This window comes from Schistocerca serialis, chromosome 1, assembly GCF_023864345.2.
Source record: "Schistocerca serialis cubense isolate TAMUIC-IGC-003099 chromosome 1, iqSchSeri2.2, whole genome shotgun sequence".
Classification (NCBI taxonomy): domain Eukaryota; kingdom Metazoa; phylum Arthropoda; class Insecta; order Orthoptera; family Acrididae; genus Schistocerca; species Schistocerca serialis.
The window spans coordinates 396783313-396798598 of record NC_064638.1 but is presented as its reverse complement, the minus strand read 5'-3'; the positions used below and the strand labels follow the sequence as shown (position 1 = coordinate 396798598).

The 15286-nt window shown below is 44.9% G+C and overlaps 1 protein-coding gene across 3 annotated transcripts in view; it reads left to right on the top strand.

Moving 5' to 3' along the window:
* The window catches only part of LOC126471571 (ribosomal RNA processing protein 36 homolog), a 74075-nt gene extending 59075 nt beyond the window's left edge, over nucleotides 1–15000 (top strand). For 2 of the 3 annotated variants that reach the window (XM_050099799.1, XM_050099814.1), the window contains one exon: nucleotides 12825–15000. The gene's annotated coding sequence lies outside the window, so the exon portion shown is untranslated. The remainder of the gene's footprint in view (nucleotides 1–12824) is intronic. The other variant, XM_050099806.1, reaches the window with a different exon arrangement.
* The last annotated feature ends 286 nt before the right edge of the window (nucleotides 15001–15286 follow it).

The window sequence follows — 15286 nt, the reverse complement described above, 5'->3', positions numbered from 1 at the left end:
TGTTTCCGCAACCATGATCTCTCAGTTCTTTCAGCATCTTCATCAGAAGCATAATGATGTCCCCACAGATCGTCTTTCATTATCGGGAACAGACGGAAGTCAGACGGTGCTAAATCTGGACTGTATGGAGGATGCCATACGGTGGTGAGATTCAGTCTCTGAAATTCTGCTGTGGTGGTACATGAATTGTGTGGTTTGGCATTGTCATGCTGCAGGAAAACATTTCCCTTTTCCTTTCGGACCCTATTAGCCGTCATTTCAGAATTTACAGTGTTGTGATTTAATGCTCTGAATTTATTGTAGTTCCACGATCAAGGAAATCGACATGGATAACACCATCTGCGTCCCAGAACACTGTGGCCATGATTTTTCCAGCTGAAGGCTGCATCTTGAATTTCCTTTTGTGGAGTGAGTCTTTGTGTTGATATTCCATAGACTGACATTTCGTCTGTGGGTCGTAATGGTGTTACCCACGTTTCGTCTCCTGTCACAGTTGAGTGGAGAAAGGAGTCACCTTCATTCTTGTAACGCAAGAGGAGTTCCTGGCAAATTTCAAGTCCGTGCGCTTTCATTTCAGGAGTCAGCATCCGGGATACCCATCGTGCACAGATCTTCCAACAGCCAAGCAAAGCAATAATGTGACCCACACGTTCCAGTGAAATGCTGATTGGGCTTGCAATTTCTCTCTGAGTGATACGACGAACATCCTGAATCAGTCTATACACATTTTGCTCATGAAACTCGATGGTTGCTGTCCCAGGATGTCCAACTCTATTTGTCACGCAGGGCAGATGTTCCTGCCTCAACATCTTTAAACTAACTCACCCAACGACACACAGTACTCACACCAACACACCTACCATAAACTGCTTTCATTCTCTGATGAATCTCATTTGGGGTGACACCTTCTGCTGTCAAGAATTCAATAACTGCACGTTGCTTAAATCACATTGACCGACTGTCTGCACAGGGTTCCATACTTTACACTGTAACAACACAACCGTTCGATGCTAGGGCCTCCCGCCAACTGGAGCTGTAGAGAAGAGGCTACGGAACAAGACAGTACCTGCCGCATACCTATGCTGCCAAGTGTTGAAGAGTTACGAAGATGGAGGCATTATTTTTCGGTCAACCCTAGTACTTACAGAGTCTGTAATGTAACATCCTCTGCAACACTATTCTTTAACTACCTTCTAGGTTCCATCAATTAACAACCACTTTCATTGAAGAGAGAGCCATCCGTGAGATTAGTGATATTCCAGCTGACTCATAGCAGGGTTTCTAGTGTTTGGCTCACCATTCTGGTTATTTTGATGATTCCTTCCTGTGCTGGGACATCAAAAGTGAACTTATTGTACATAAGCAGAGAAAAAGTAATCTTATTTCTATTTGAGGCAGTTCTTAATTTAAATCTCACACCATCCATCCTCACTTAAGTGTTTTATAACCATACAATTGCCTAGGTTTTCCTTATACAGGCAGCAACCACAAACTGTAATCTTATCCATCCAATATTGTCATTTCTAATGATCTATGTGTCAGTAAGGCATCTTTGCTATCTTATTTTCTTTGATTTGGTTTCTTTTTCACAATTGGGCCCTTCGTGTTATCTGTGCTTGTAACCCCATTTATTTCCTTTTTTTTATCTGATATTAGGACCGTTTTCTGTGCTGTGGCATATCTGTTGTCTTGTTTGTCACTTCTAATTTGTCAGGTTTTCAGCTTTCATCTATTTCTATCATTTCCGTGTAGATTACAGTTTCCCTTAATTATGCTGGACAATGAATTAGTTCTCAGCCTCACCACTGGAGGTCTGTTTTCTATAATTCATTTTTATCTTGTTTGTAAGGAATCTCTGATACTGCATGCTAGTAGGTCTGTTTTCAAATGTCCATCTGGGCCGAAGGCTTGGCATCGGGCATTAAAATTATTATTATTATTGTCTTTCCAACTACACAGCCCATTGGAGTTGAAAATGCTGAAGCGATAAATGTTCCAGAGAATGCCAGGAGGGTATCAGAAAATGAGCATCTGCTGCAGTACATAGCCAATCCCATGGATCTTGCCAAGAAGATATCAGTGTAGATCAACTCTCAGTAGCAAACATGTCTGCTTGCAGCACACAAAACGGAAATTACCTGATAAGACATTAAAATATCATGTAGAAGAATGGAATCGTCAGCCTGGCTGGACAACCAAAAGTTTGTCTTACAACAATCGCATTGAGAAAACCACAAAAATCCATGAATTCCGATGATTCTCTCTCTCTCTCTCTCTCTCTCTCTCTCTCTCTCTCTCTGTCTCCCCAAATAAAATGTCATTTTTTTGTCATACTTCCATCGCACACACTAATTTGTCAACTGACCATTTATGTATCAATTGGAATTTTATTTACATATTCCACAAGTATCCATACAGGGAAGATCTGTGGCTGTTAAATTGGGAAATTGGGTTCTGCAAGCCTGCTTTGCATTTATACTGTAACAAATCACATAATGCAGTTTTGTTTGTGTTTTAGGGCAACGCTTCATTGTTGCCGCAGTTCTAGAGAAGTATCATTTTCAGCAAGTGCCAATGGTAGCCTACTACAGTTTGCACTTGATAGCTTGTAACAATACTACCATCAAGATTCTCACTGTCGTGAGTGTAGGCACAAGCTCGACTTAGGCAATTTCAGAAGTACTGGGACAATGACAATTGCTTGTCATTTAATTTCAAACACAGTATCTCTGCATAAAAAGAAGTGTGTCCTGTTCTCTCATCATTATACACTGCTGAACCAAAACATTATGACCACCTGCTTAATAGCTTGTTTGTCTGTCTATGGAACAAAATAAATCACTGACTCTGCATATGAGGGATCCAACAGTTTGCTCGTAGGTTTCCAGAGGTATGTGGCATTAGACATTTATGTACAAGTCATGTAATTTGTGCAAATAACAGGCCTCTGATTTGCGTATGTGGTGATGGCGCCCTATAGTGACCCAGCTTGGTTTCATAGGATTTACATCAGGTGAATTTAGTCACCGAGACATCAAAACAAGTTCACTATAATGCTCCTCAAACCACTGTAGCATGGTTCTGGCTCAGACATACAGACAGTTATACTACTGAAAGATGACATTGCCGTTAGGGAAGACATCAAACATGAAGGGATGCAGGTGGTTCGCAGCTGTCTGCATGTCTTTGATTACTACCACAGGTTCCATGCAAGTGCAGGAGAATGTCTGCCATTGCCTGCATCCATGATGCTCTACACGTTTCGAACCATCGTACACTTGGATGACAGTGTTTGTGGAGATGACCGGCGACCAAATGTAGCAAAAATGTGATTCACCAAAAGAGCTGTCATGTTTCCATTGATCGACAGTCGAATTCCAATGGTCCCATGCGCAGTGCAGTCATAATTGTCTGTGCTGTTGGGCCAACATGTGAACATGTAGGGGTGCTCTGCTGAGGAGCTCCATATTCAATAGCGTACGGTAAATGATGTGCTCCAAAACACTTGCATATGCACTAGCTTTTGCTCTTTTGACAGAGATGCCACAGATCATCATCTATCGTACTTTACAGAGCAGACAAGCCTCTGAACCTCACATTCTATTAAGAGCCGTGTATGTCCGATCATTTAGCACCTAATGGTAGTTTCACTGTCCTTCTACCTCTTTCCGTAGATGCTCGTGGCAGAACAGGTGAACATTTGACCAGCTTTGTCATTTTTTATATATTCGTTCACAGGCTCTGTGTAATAATAATCTGCCCTTTGTCAAACTTGCTTATCTCAATGGACTTCCCCATTTGCAACCTGTCTTTGCTAGGTTGATCCCCCGTCCAAGTCTGCACTGCTTAAATATTTCTGTTACCCTGTCACGTACTCACAATACAACCAGGTGGCATCCAACATTACAGTGGGCAGTGGTTATAATGTGTTGGCATATATTTACAAGCAGGAATAAGAGCCTGATATATTTAGGAAGTTCAGAGGATGGATACAGATATAGGGAATCACAACAATGTAGGAAAAGATAGGTTGCTACTTGCCGTAAAGAAGACACATTAAGTTGTAGACAAACACAATTAAGACATTTACATAAAGCTTTCAGCCACAGCCTTCCTCACCAAAAGAGAAACACACACCCTTCATACACTCAAGCAAGCACACTCATGCACACATGACAGCCAGCTCTGGGAGCTCATGCTGGAATGCAAATATCATGTGGGACACAAGCAGCAACCTAGAGGGAGCAGGGAAGGGGAAGAGCCAAAGTGCAGGGAGAGATGAACACTGTCTGGCAGTGTGTGCAGGGACTAGAATGACAGCGGGAACAGAGTTAGGAGTTTGTGGGGTAGAGAGGTGGGGGAAAAAAAGGAGTGAAAAAGAAGAGGAGCAAGGAAAGATGGGCAGGTGCTTTGACAGATGGTGGCAAACAAAGAGTGTGGTAGACAAGAATGAGGAGGTGATAATAGAACAGGGGGTAGAAACTGTTGGGTGAAGGGTGTGGGGATGACACGTTACCGTAGATTGAGGCTGGGTTAATTATGGGAGCAGATACGGTGTTGTAAAGATAACTCCTATCTGCGCAACTCAGAAAAGCTGGTGGTGGAGGGAAGGATCCAGATGGCTCAGGTAGTGAAGCAGCCATTGAAATCAAGCATATTATGTTCAGCTGCATGTTGTGCCATAGGGTAGTCTACGTGGCTCTTGGCCACAGTTTGGCAGTGGCCGTTCATCCTAGTGGACAGCTGATTGGTAGTCATATGAATATAAAAAGCTGTGCAGTGATTGCAGCAGAGCTGGTAAATAACACAGGTGGCCCAACCCATGATGGGGTAGGATAAACCTGTGACAGGACGGGAATAGGAAGTGCTGGGTGGGTGGATTGGGTATGCCTTGTCCCTGGGCATTCCACAGAGGTATGATCCTTGTGGCAAAGGGTTGAGATTGGGCATAGCTTAGGGATGGACCACGATGTTGTGGAAGTCGGATGGGTGATGGAACACCACTTTAGAAGGAGTGAGAAGGATCTCAGGTAGGATGCCCCTCATTTTAGGGCATTATTATAGGTAATTAAAGCCCTGGTGAAGAATATCGTTCAGTTGTTCCAGTCTGGGGTAGTACTAGGTGCTAAAGGGGCACTCCTTTGTTGTCAGTTCTTGGGGGTGGTGGGAGGGTTGAAGGTGTGAGGGGAAATGGTACGAGAGATTTGTTTGTGGACTAGGTCTGGGGGATGGTGCCTGTCTGTGGAGACCTTGTTGAGATCATCACCATATTGAGCAAGGGAGTTCTTGTCACCGCAGATACCCCACTTTCTGGTGAGCAGGCTGTTGGGGAGGGGTTTTTTGGTGTGAAAGGGATGGCATCTGTCAAAATGCAGGTACTGTTGGTGGTTAGAGCCATCAGAGTGGAGGAGGTCAATGTCTAGGAAGGTGGCACACTGGGTTGAGATGGACCAGGTGAGAAGGTGTTGGAGTTGTGAAAGAATGAAGATAGTGTCTTGGCTTTGAGTCCAGATCATGAAGATATCATCAGTGAACCTGAACCTGACTAGGGGTTTGGAATTTTATGAGGTTGGAGGTGTTGGTCAATGAGGGCCAAAATTCTTTCAGTGGGGCTACAATAACCAGCCACAATGGGAGGGGGTGGTCCAGGATTCTTGAGTTTGTGGATTTGGGGGAGCATGTAAAAAGAGAGAGTGCAGGGTGTCATAGGAGTGAATGAACAAGGAAATGGAGTGGGGAAAGGGGGGGGGGGGGGGGAGGTTATGGGAAGGGCCTAAGGCTTTAAGCAGGGATTGGAGATTGTGTTCGACTTTTGGGATGGGATCACTCTGACATAATTTGTAGGTGGAGAAGTCAGATAATTGACGGAGGCCTTCTCCCAGGTAGTTATTGCGATTCATAATAACCGTGATGGAACTTTTAACTGCAAGTAAGATGATTAGGTCATGGTTTGTTTTGAGGTTGTGTAGGGCTGTTATTTCTTTTACTGAAAGGTTGGTGTTGTGAGGAAGGTACCTGGTGAAGGATGAGGAGGCTAAGTTGAATGTAAGAAATTCCGGGAAAATGACCAGCAGGTGCTTAGGTGGGAGGGGGATCATGTTTAGATGGTGGTTTGGACTGGAAGAGACATGGTTAAATGTTGGAATTAGGGTGGTTTTGGTTTGAGGGATTGGCGACAAAGAAGTGCTACCTTCCCATACACCAACATCCTTCATTCCCATGGTCTTACTGCTGTTGAACACTACCTTTCCCAGTGTCCTTCGGACTCTATCCCACAACTATTTCTCCTTTCAAAGGAATGAACACAAACAAATCCACGGCACAGTACCACCCCAGACTGGAACAACTGAACCACATCCTTCACCAGGGCTTTAATTACCTATCATTGTGCCCTGAAATGAGGAACATCCTACCCAAGATATTTCCCACCCTTTCTAAACTGGTGTTCTATCACCCACCCAACTTCCATAACATCCTAGTCCATCCCTATGCCACTCCCAATCCCAACCCCTTGCCCCCTCCCCCAGGGGGCTCACTGTTCTTTGCCAGGTTCATGCTTAGCTACCACAGGGCCCCAGCCTTTGCAGCATCATTTCCCTTCCATGCTGTATGTCTATCCTATTGCTATTGTTTTTCCTCTCCCATGGGGAACATGTCTGGGATGTATTTTGGAAAGTGTTTGGCATTTCCAGTAGCTGGAAGCAGAACACTCTCTCCACTGTTTTTTGTTCCTTTTTTCCTTTCTTCATTTGCTGTCTCCTATCATTCCTCTGTTTTGGTGTTTGAGGCTCCTCTTTTTCTTCTTCCTCCCCGTGTGCTCCTGAAGACCACCCCAAGCATCTGATGCATAACAGGTGACTGGGTAACGCGTAATTCCAAGCCCTGGGTCAACAGGTAGGGTTCGTACATAGCCCCTATTACAGGCCAGGCCCAGAGAGGGGTGATTGCCTGAGCTGCTACCTTCTCAAATTGCCAATTGGTTCCTCTGTCAGGTGTTCGAGAGGCGGGTAAGTTCCACATGGCGGGTGGGGGGGTGCCAGTTGGGAGACGTTGACAGTCATGGGGGATTTTATCATACTGAGCCAGTCATCATCTTCACAGTCCACGTCTACCAAACGTAAATGGAATGAAGCTTCCGATTCAAAGATCCTCCCACTTGCACTGTGGTTCCTCGTGGTTTCACATACTGAAGATGGACAGTCCTTTTCTACAGTATATCCATTTCTTATTTAGAAAGGTGTTATTTACTCAATGTCACTTTGCTTTTGGAGACTACTTCTGATTCTCAAGCACAACAACTGTTTGCCACTTCTCCTGTTCATGTCGAGACCCTTTTAACTCTGGAGTCTTGCTGTGGTGTTATTTACACTAGGCTGCTCGATGATCTGACCGAGGCAGAAAACCATATGTACATCTTTGATCAGGGTGTCATGGCCACCTGTTGGGTGATCCTTAGTGCCCACACACACTCTTTTTCTCACCTTTTATAGAATGGTGTTTCTGTCCAAGATCAAAGCAGACTGTGAAGTTATCACAGTCCAACTGTTCATTCCTATCCTTCTGCACTGCCCAACATGCCCATCGTCTTAATTGGTCCATTCTCTCAGACACATACTCAAGCAACCATTTCCCGTGTGCTATCTGTTTACTGACTTAAACCCCACCTATATGCTCACTCAAATGGCAGCTTACTAAGGCCGATAGGAGGCAACCTTCAACGAACATCATTTCCTCTCTTATGATGACCAGGTAGAATATCTTATAAACGTTATCCTTACTGCTGCAGAACGTTCCATTCCTTGCACTTCCTCTTTACCACACCATGCCCTGGACCCTTGGCGTACTGAGGCATGTCCCGATGCAATTCGCACACGGAGACGTGCTCTCTGCACTTTTAACTGCTACCCTATGATGACAAACTTCATTCATTATAAACAGTTGTGTGCACAGTGTCATTGAATTCTTCAGGATAGTAAAAAAGCTAGCTGGATTTCATGCAATAGTTATTTTAACAGTTCCACTCCCTCTTCTGTAGAGTAAGCCAACCTCCGATGGCTCTCTGGGACCAAGATGTATTCCCCAGTATCCAGCCTGATAGTAGCAGACGATATCATAGGTATTATCTCAAACATCTTGGGCCATCATTTTGCGGAGATTTCGAGCTCCTCTCACTATCCCCCTGCCTTCCTCCATTGGAAAGGAGCGCAGGAGGCTCGGGCGATATTCTTCTCTTCTCAGAATCGTGAGTGCTGCAGTGCCCCTTTACTATGGGGGAGCTAGATCATGCTCTCACTTCATCCTGATCCTCCATTCCAGGGCCAGACAATGTTCACATTCAGATTTTGCAGCACCTTCCTCTTGTGGGCAAACACTTTCTGCTTCATACTTACAACTGCATCTGGGCAGAGAGCATGTTTTGCTAGAGGCTGGCATGAACCCACTGTCACACTCATAATGTAGCCCAGTGAGGACAAACATCTTCCTTCTATCTACTGCCCCATATCTCTCACCAGCTGTGTTTGCGAGGTGATTGAAAATATAATTCGTGCCCGACTGGTACGGTGGCTCGAGTCTCGCAATTTACTAACTGCTTCATCGTGTGGATTTCGAGCACGCTGTTCTGCAGTAGACCATCTCTTCACTTTGTCCACCCATGTCATGATTGGTTTTCTGCAGAAATCCCAGACTGTGGCTGTGTTTTTTTTTTTTTCTATTTAGAGAGAGCCTACGACACCTCCTGGAGGACTGGTATCCTCCATACTCTCTACACGTGGGGCTTCTGTGACCTCCTTCCCCATTTCCTTCAAGAATTTATAAAAAGGCAAGTTTTCAAGGTATCTGTAGGTTCAGCCTTGTTGGACACCGTTATCCAGGAAAACTGTGTGCCTCTGTTTCATTGTGAGCGTTGTCCTCTTTGCCATCGCCATTGACCCTGTAATGGCCTGTCTGCTGACAGGCATCTCCGGCTCCCTTTTTGTTGGTGATTTTGCTATCTACTGCAGTTCTCCACAGACTTGTCTCACTGAGTGGCGTCTTCAGCAGTGTCTCGATCGACAATGGCTTTCGTTTTTCCACTGACAAAACTGTTTGTATGAATTTCTGGTGACACAATTGACATTTTCCTCCATCTTTATACGTTAGACCTGTTGCTTTTTCGTTCATTGTGACTATGAAATTCCTGGGGCTCATGCTCGCTAGGAAACTTTCTTGGTTCTGCCACATGTCTTACTCGGCAGCCCACTATATGTGGTCCCTCAATGTCCTACATGTCCTCAGTAGTACTTCCTGGGGAACAGGTCGAACCACTGTTTGTACCAGTCCGTAGTCCGTCTGAAAGTAGACTGTGTGTGTTTTGTTCATACATCTGCACATCTGTCCCTCTTGCGCTGTCTCAGTACTATCCACCATCGTGGCGCATCCATTTGCCACTGACACCTTTTATACTAGCCCAGTTGAGAATTTGTATGCAGAAGCTGCCAAACTACTGCTGTCCTACTGCTGTGACTTTCTCATCAGCAGAAATGCATGCTATTAGTCTGCCATGCATGGCCACCTGTCCTGTGCCGCCTCCTTCGAAGACTCCTTTGGTCGCCAGTATGAGGCATGTCCCTCTGTTACCTCCCGGAGTTTGCTTTCGGCTCTTGCTCTGGCAGCTTAACTTCACGCTACCTGCCACTTTCCCGGTGGGTGTAAACCCTTCACCACCTTGGCTTCGTGTGGCGGCCCGTTTTCACCTTGGCCTTCATTCATTTCCTAAGGACACTACTGCAGCCTTGGTCTATCACCTTCAGTTTCACGACCTTCGCACGGAACTTCGCGGTACTAGCTTTTTGTACATTGATGGCTCTCAGACTGACCGTGGTGTTTGGTATGCCTTCGTCACGGGTGCCGACGTGTCTCTGTATTGGCTTCTGGAACACTGCTCAGTAATTACAGCAGAGCTCTTCGCCCTCTATCAGGGCACACAGTATATCCATTGACACAGGCTTTTAAATTGCGTCATCTGTACGCTGTACACCATCCGTCCCTTAGTGCAACAGGTCCAGGTAAGCTGTCACTTGCTCACTCTTGACGTAGCCACTGTGATGTTTATGTGGGTTCCTGGTAACATCTGTCTGACAGGAAACGTGATTGCTGACACTGCTGCCAAGGCTGCATTCCTCGTACCTCAGCCCGCTAGTTCTTACAATCCCTCAGATGATTTATTTATTGCTGTTTGGCAGCAGGTGGTGTCACTTTGGTATCACGATTGGTCCTCCCTTCATGGGGAGAAGCTCCAGGTTATTAAGCCTCTCCCAGCAGCTTGGACGACCTTCTCTCGGTCGTCAGACAATGAGGAGATCATTTTAGCTAGGATGCGTATTGGACACTGTCTTTTCAAACGTTGCCATTTGTTAAGTGGTGGTCCCCCACCACTTTGTGCTTATTGCACTCAGCCTTTGATGGTTCACCATTTCCTGGCACAGTGCCCTTTTTTAAACATCTTACGTTCTTGTTTTGTGTTCACTGTCTGAGTTATTGACTGTTTCAGCAGACGACCCTGGGTTGTCAACTGCGTTTTACTTTTTATCCATCATAGCAATGTGGCGAAGGCCATTTAATTTTTAGGTCAGGACATCCGTGTTCCTATGGCATATTTTATAGACCTTTCTCCATGTTCCTGTTTTTAGCTGTCTTCTCTTCCATCGATTGGGACTAACGTATAGTCATTTTTAACTCCTCTCTTTGTCTTCATGTTCTATAGTTACGACATGGAAGCATATGACCGTGGTTGTTTTTGCCCTCTAAAACAAATAAAATAGACCACCCTCTGCCACAAGGACCATATTCTTTGGGAAGACCCAGATGCAAGACGTGCCCAATCCATCCACCCAGCACTTCCTATTCCAATCTTGTCACAGGTTGATCCCACCCCATCAGTGGCCAGGCCACCTGTGAAAGCAGCCATGTCCTTTACCAGCTTTGCTGCAATCATTGCACAGCTTTTTATGTTGGCATGACTACCAACCAGCTGTCCAGGATGTACGGCCTCTGCCAAACTATGGCCAAGAGCAAAGCAGACCACCCTGTGGTACGACATGCAGCTGAACATAATGTGATTGATTTCAGTGGCTGCTTCACTACCCAAGCCACCTGGATTCTATCCTCTATCACCAGCATTTCTGAACTGCACAGACAGGAGTTATACTTACAATGCATTCTCCACACCTGCAATCATCCCAGTCTCAACCTAGAGTAATATACTGCCCCCACACCCTCCAGTCAATGGTTTACATCCACTCTGTCCTATCATTTCCTCCCCCTTCTCGTCTCCCATGCTCTTTGTTTGTGACCCTCTGTCAATGCAACACCCAATCTTTGCCCTGCTCCTCTCCCTTTTCACTCCTTTTCTCCCCACCTCCCTGACCCACAACCTCCTGCCTCCTGATGCTGTGCCTGCTGGCATTCTAGTCACTGCACACTCTGCCAGACAATGTTTGTCTCCTCCACTCCCCCCCCCCCTCCCCCCCCTCCCACACACACTACTATCCCTTGCCCTTCCTGTTCCCATTCCTCTCCCCCAGACCCCTCCTGGTCGCTGCTCGCATCCCACTCAATACACTATGTGATCAAAAGTATCCAGACACCCCGAAAAACATACGTTTTCCATATTAGGTGCATTGTGGTGTCACCTACTGCCAGGTACTCCATTTCAGTGACCTCAGTAGTCATTAGACATTGTGAGAGAGCAGAATGGGCACTCCATGGAACTCGGGACTTCAAACGTGGTCAAGTGATTGGGTGTCACTTGTGTCATACATCTGTATGCGAGATTTCCACACTCCTAAACATCCTAAGGTCCATTGTTTCTGATGTGATAGTGAAGTGGAAATGTGGAGCAACACATACAGCACCAAAGTGTACAGGCCGACCTTGTCTGTTGATTGACAGAGACCACCGACATTTGAAGAGGGTCTTAATGTGTAATAGACAGACATCTATCCAGACCATCACACAGGAATTTCAAACTGCATCAGGATCCACTGCAAGTACTATGACAGTTGGGCAGGAGGTGAGAAAATTTGGATTTCATGGTTGAGCGGCTGCTTATAAGCCAGACATCACACCGGTAAATGCCAAACGACACCTCTCTTAGTGTAAGGAATGTAAACATTGGACAATTGAACAGTGGAAAAATGTTGTGTGGAGTGACGAATTACGGTGCACAATGTGGCAATCTGATGGCAGGGTGTGGGTATGGCGAATGCCTGGTGAATGTCATCAGAAAGCGTGTGTAGTTCCAACAATAAAATTCGGAGGTCGTAATATTATGGTGTGGTCCTGTTTTTCATGGAAGGGGCTTGCGCCCCTTGTTGTTTTAAGCACCATTTTGCTTCTCACTGTTGAAGAGCAATTTTGGGATGACAATTACATCTTTCAACATGATTGAGCATCTGTTTATAATCCACAGCCTGTGGCGGAATGGTTACACGACAATAACATCCCTGTAATGGACTGTCCTGCACAGAGTCCTGACTGGAATCCTGTAGAACACCTTTGGGATGTTTTGGAATGCCGACTTCTTGCCAGGCCTCATCTATCGTGCCCTGTGTTGATATTCCTACCTGGGTATTCCATTGTTTGAAGCTGGGGAGTCTGTAATACAAATAGTGTGAAAATAAGTAGTAGTTTTGTGGTTGTAATTATGTACTGCCTTATTACTTAAAAAAATTTTGCTCTCCTTAGTGCTATATAATTATTTTATATAGGAAAAAGTATCACACATCATTATTAAAAAGCCTTTTTTCTCCACTTTATTCAGATTATACTGTTCTTTGTTTCAGATCCTGGATATTTGTATTGCAAACAAAGTGCGGCATTGTCCTCCATTTTAAGTATAAGTTTGGAAATTTTTATGAAGCACTCTGTTGTTTAAGAAATATTGTAGCAGCTGAGTCAACATATGTGAATCAAAGTAGTATCATATTTTTGTAATTTCAGAGATTGGGTCATCAGCAGAAATATGTAAGGGACATAATACATCAAAACTGCCGTACTCGTGTCCTGATTGGTACAGTTTGTATAACTAAATATTATTAATTAATTGAAAAGAATTCACTACATGAATTTTCAAAGTAGTCTATGAAGTCATGCTAATAAAGGTTGATACATATAAAATCATAATCGTGTGAATATTTGCATGATTTTAACGAGGCAAATTTAGTGGGTAGTAAACACAAGGGAGGAATTCTGTAAATACACTCCTGGAAAATGAAAAAAGAACACCCATGAATCCGTTGAGCCAGCAAATGGAAATTTTATTGACACACACTTGGGAACATATACAACACACAATCACAAAGACAGAGCCATACTCACATAAGAAAAGTCAACAGAGTGCACGCAATGTCGGTGCTAATACTGTGTATACCATCCTTTTGCACTAATGCGGGCCACAATTCTCCCATGAAGGTGATCATAGAGGTGATGAATGTAGTCTTGAGCAATGGCCTGCCATGCAGTGTCCACATGGTGCCTCAGCTGGGCCAGATTCTGTGCCGGTCGTGCAGACCGCGCAAGATGACGTTTCATCCAGTCCCAAACATGCTCAATTGGGGACAGATCTGGGGATCATGTTGGCCAGGGCAGTTGGGGTATACCTTGAAGAGCACGTTGGGTTGCACGGGAGACATGGACGTGTATTGTCTTGTGGGAAAAGCATGTCACCTTGTTGGTGCACGAACTGTAGCAAGACCGGTTGAATGATGGTTTCAATGTACCGTTCACTGTTCAATATCCCTTCTACTATCACCAGTGGAGAACGGCCAGTGTAGGCTATGGCTCCCCACACCATGATTCCAGGAGTTGGTCCTGTGTGCCTCTGTTGTACACACTCCAGATTTTGGCGCTCCCCTGCATGACACCACACACGTTAGACTTTCATTGGCACCAAGGCAGAAGCGACTCTCATCACTGAAGATGACCTGTCTCCATTTGTCATTCCCTTAATGCCTATCGTGATACCACTGGAGGTAGGCTGAGCGATGTTGGGGCATGAGTGGAAGGTGCCCTAACGGCACGTGGGATCATAGCCCTGCTTCACGGAGCCAGTTGCGAATGGTTCTCGATGATACCCCCGGAGCAACAGTGTCCCTAATTTGTTGTGAAGTGATGGTGCTGTCCTGTACGGCACTTCTTAAGATGCGACGGTCGTGGTATGCATCTGTGTGTCGCCGCTGTCCGGACCAAGGTCGACGGGTATATGCTCCTTCTGCTGACCACTGGTTACAACATCAATGCACTGTGGAGATCTCTCACCCCACATGCTGCCCAATTTTGCGCTATGTCCATCCGCCCTCCCGCAGGCCCACTATATTCCCTCACTCAAACTCGATCAGTTGCATAAACAGTTCATATACATGCTGTCACGGCATGCTGACAATGTTGAAGACACACAAGGAGGCCCATATACCGTGGCAAACTGGCTGCCATTGGCTCTGTGGGTGAACAACCGCTGAGAAGCTTACAATATTCCACGGCTGGTAATGCAGTTCCTGGTGTGTCTGCAATGTGGCGCATTTGGTCATCACGTGCACTGCCCTCTCATAGTGTTTCGTGCAAGTATAACAGGTCTTATTCACTTGCGTTAATGTGTTGCTTTTTCATTTTCCAGGAGTGCATAAATGCAATGTATGCTTGAAAAATAGTATTAATCACATGTATAATGCACAAATATAACATAAAAGATGTGTACCGACATGTTATGTAACATATGTACTTGCCTATTCATAATTTGTATTGATAAATCCATTTTTAAGTATGTGTAAAAAGGTTTATTAATAATGTTCCTCACAGATACTTGTTATGGATGTTGACAAATGATTATAAAGCGTGATACCTGAAACAGTCATGTATCCTTACTATCAGTAGAGTGCTTCGCAAATTTTATTTGAGTTGTTATATTGTATGCAATTGTTATGCATTATATACCTAAAAATACAGGATTAAGTTATTAAGAAAGTGATGTGATTATGTTTAACGTCCCACCATGGCTCTACCAGTGAAATCTGCTAAGTTATGATTCCATTATCTAATGCTTGTAGATATACTTGTATGCTGCGCTCATGGGTGCGCGTGCGCGCGCACACACACACACACACACACACACACACACACACACACACACACACACACACACACACACAAAAAAAATATTCTTGTTGTCGTAAAGAAGAAGATGATGATGATACTGGGTAGGAGATTGGGAAAATAAAGCATGGATGTTAGAAACAATAGCTGGCACAGT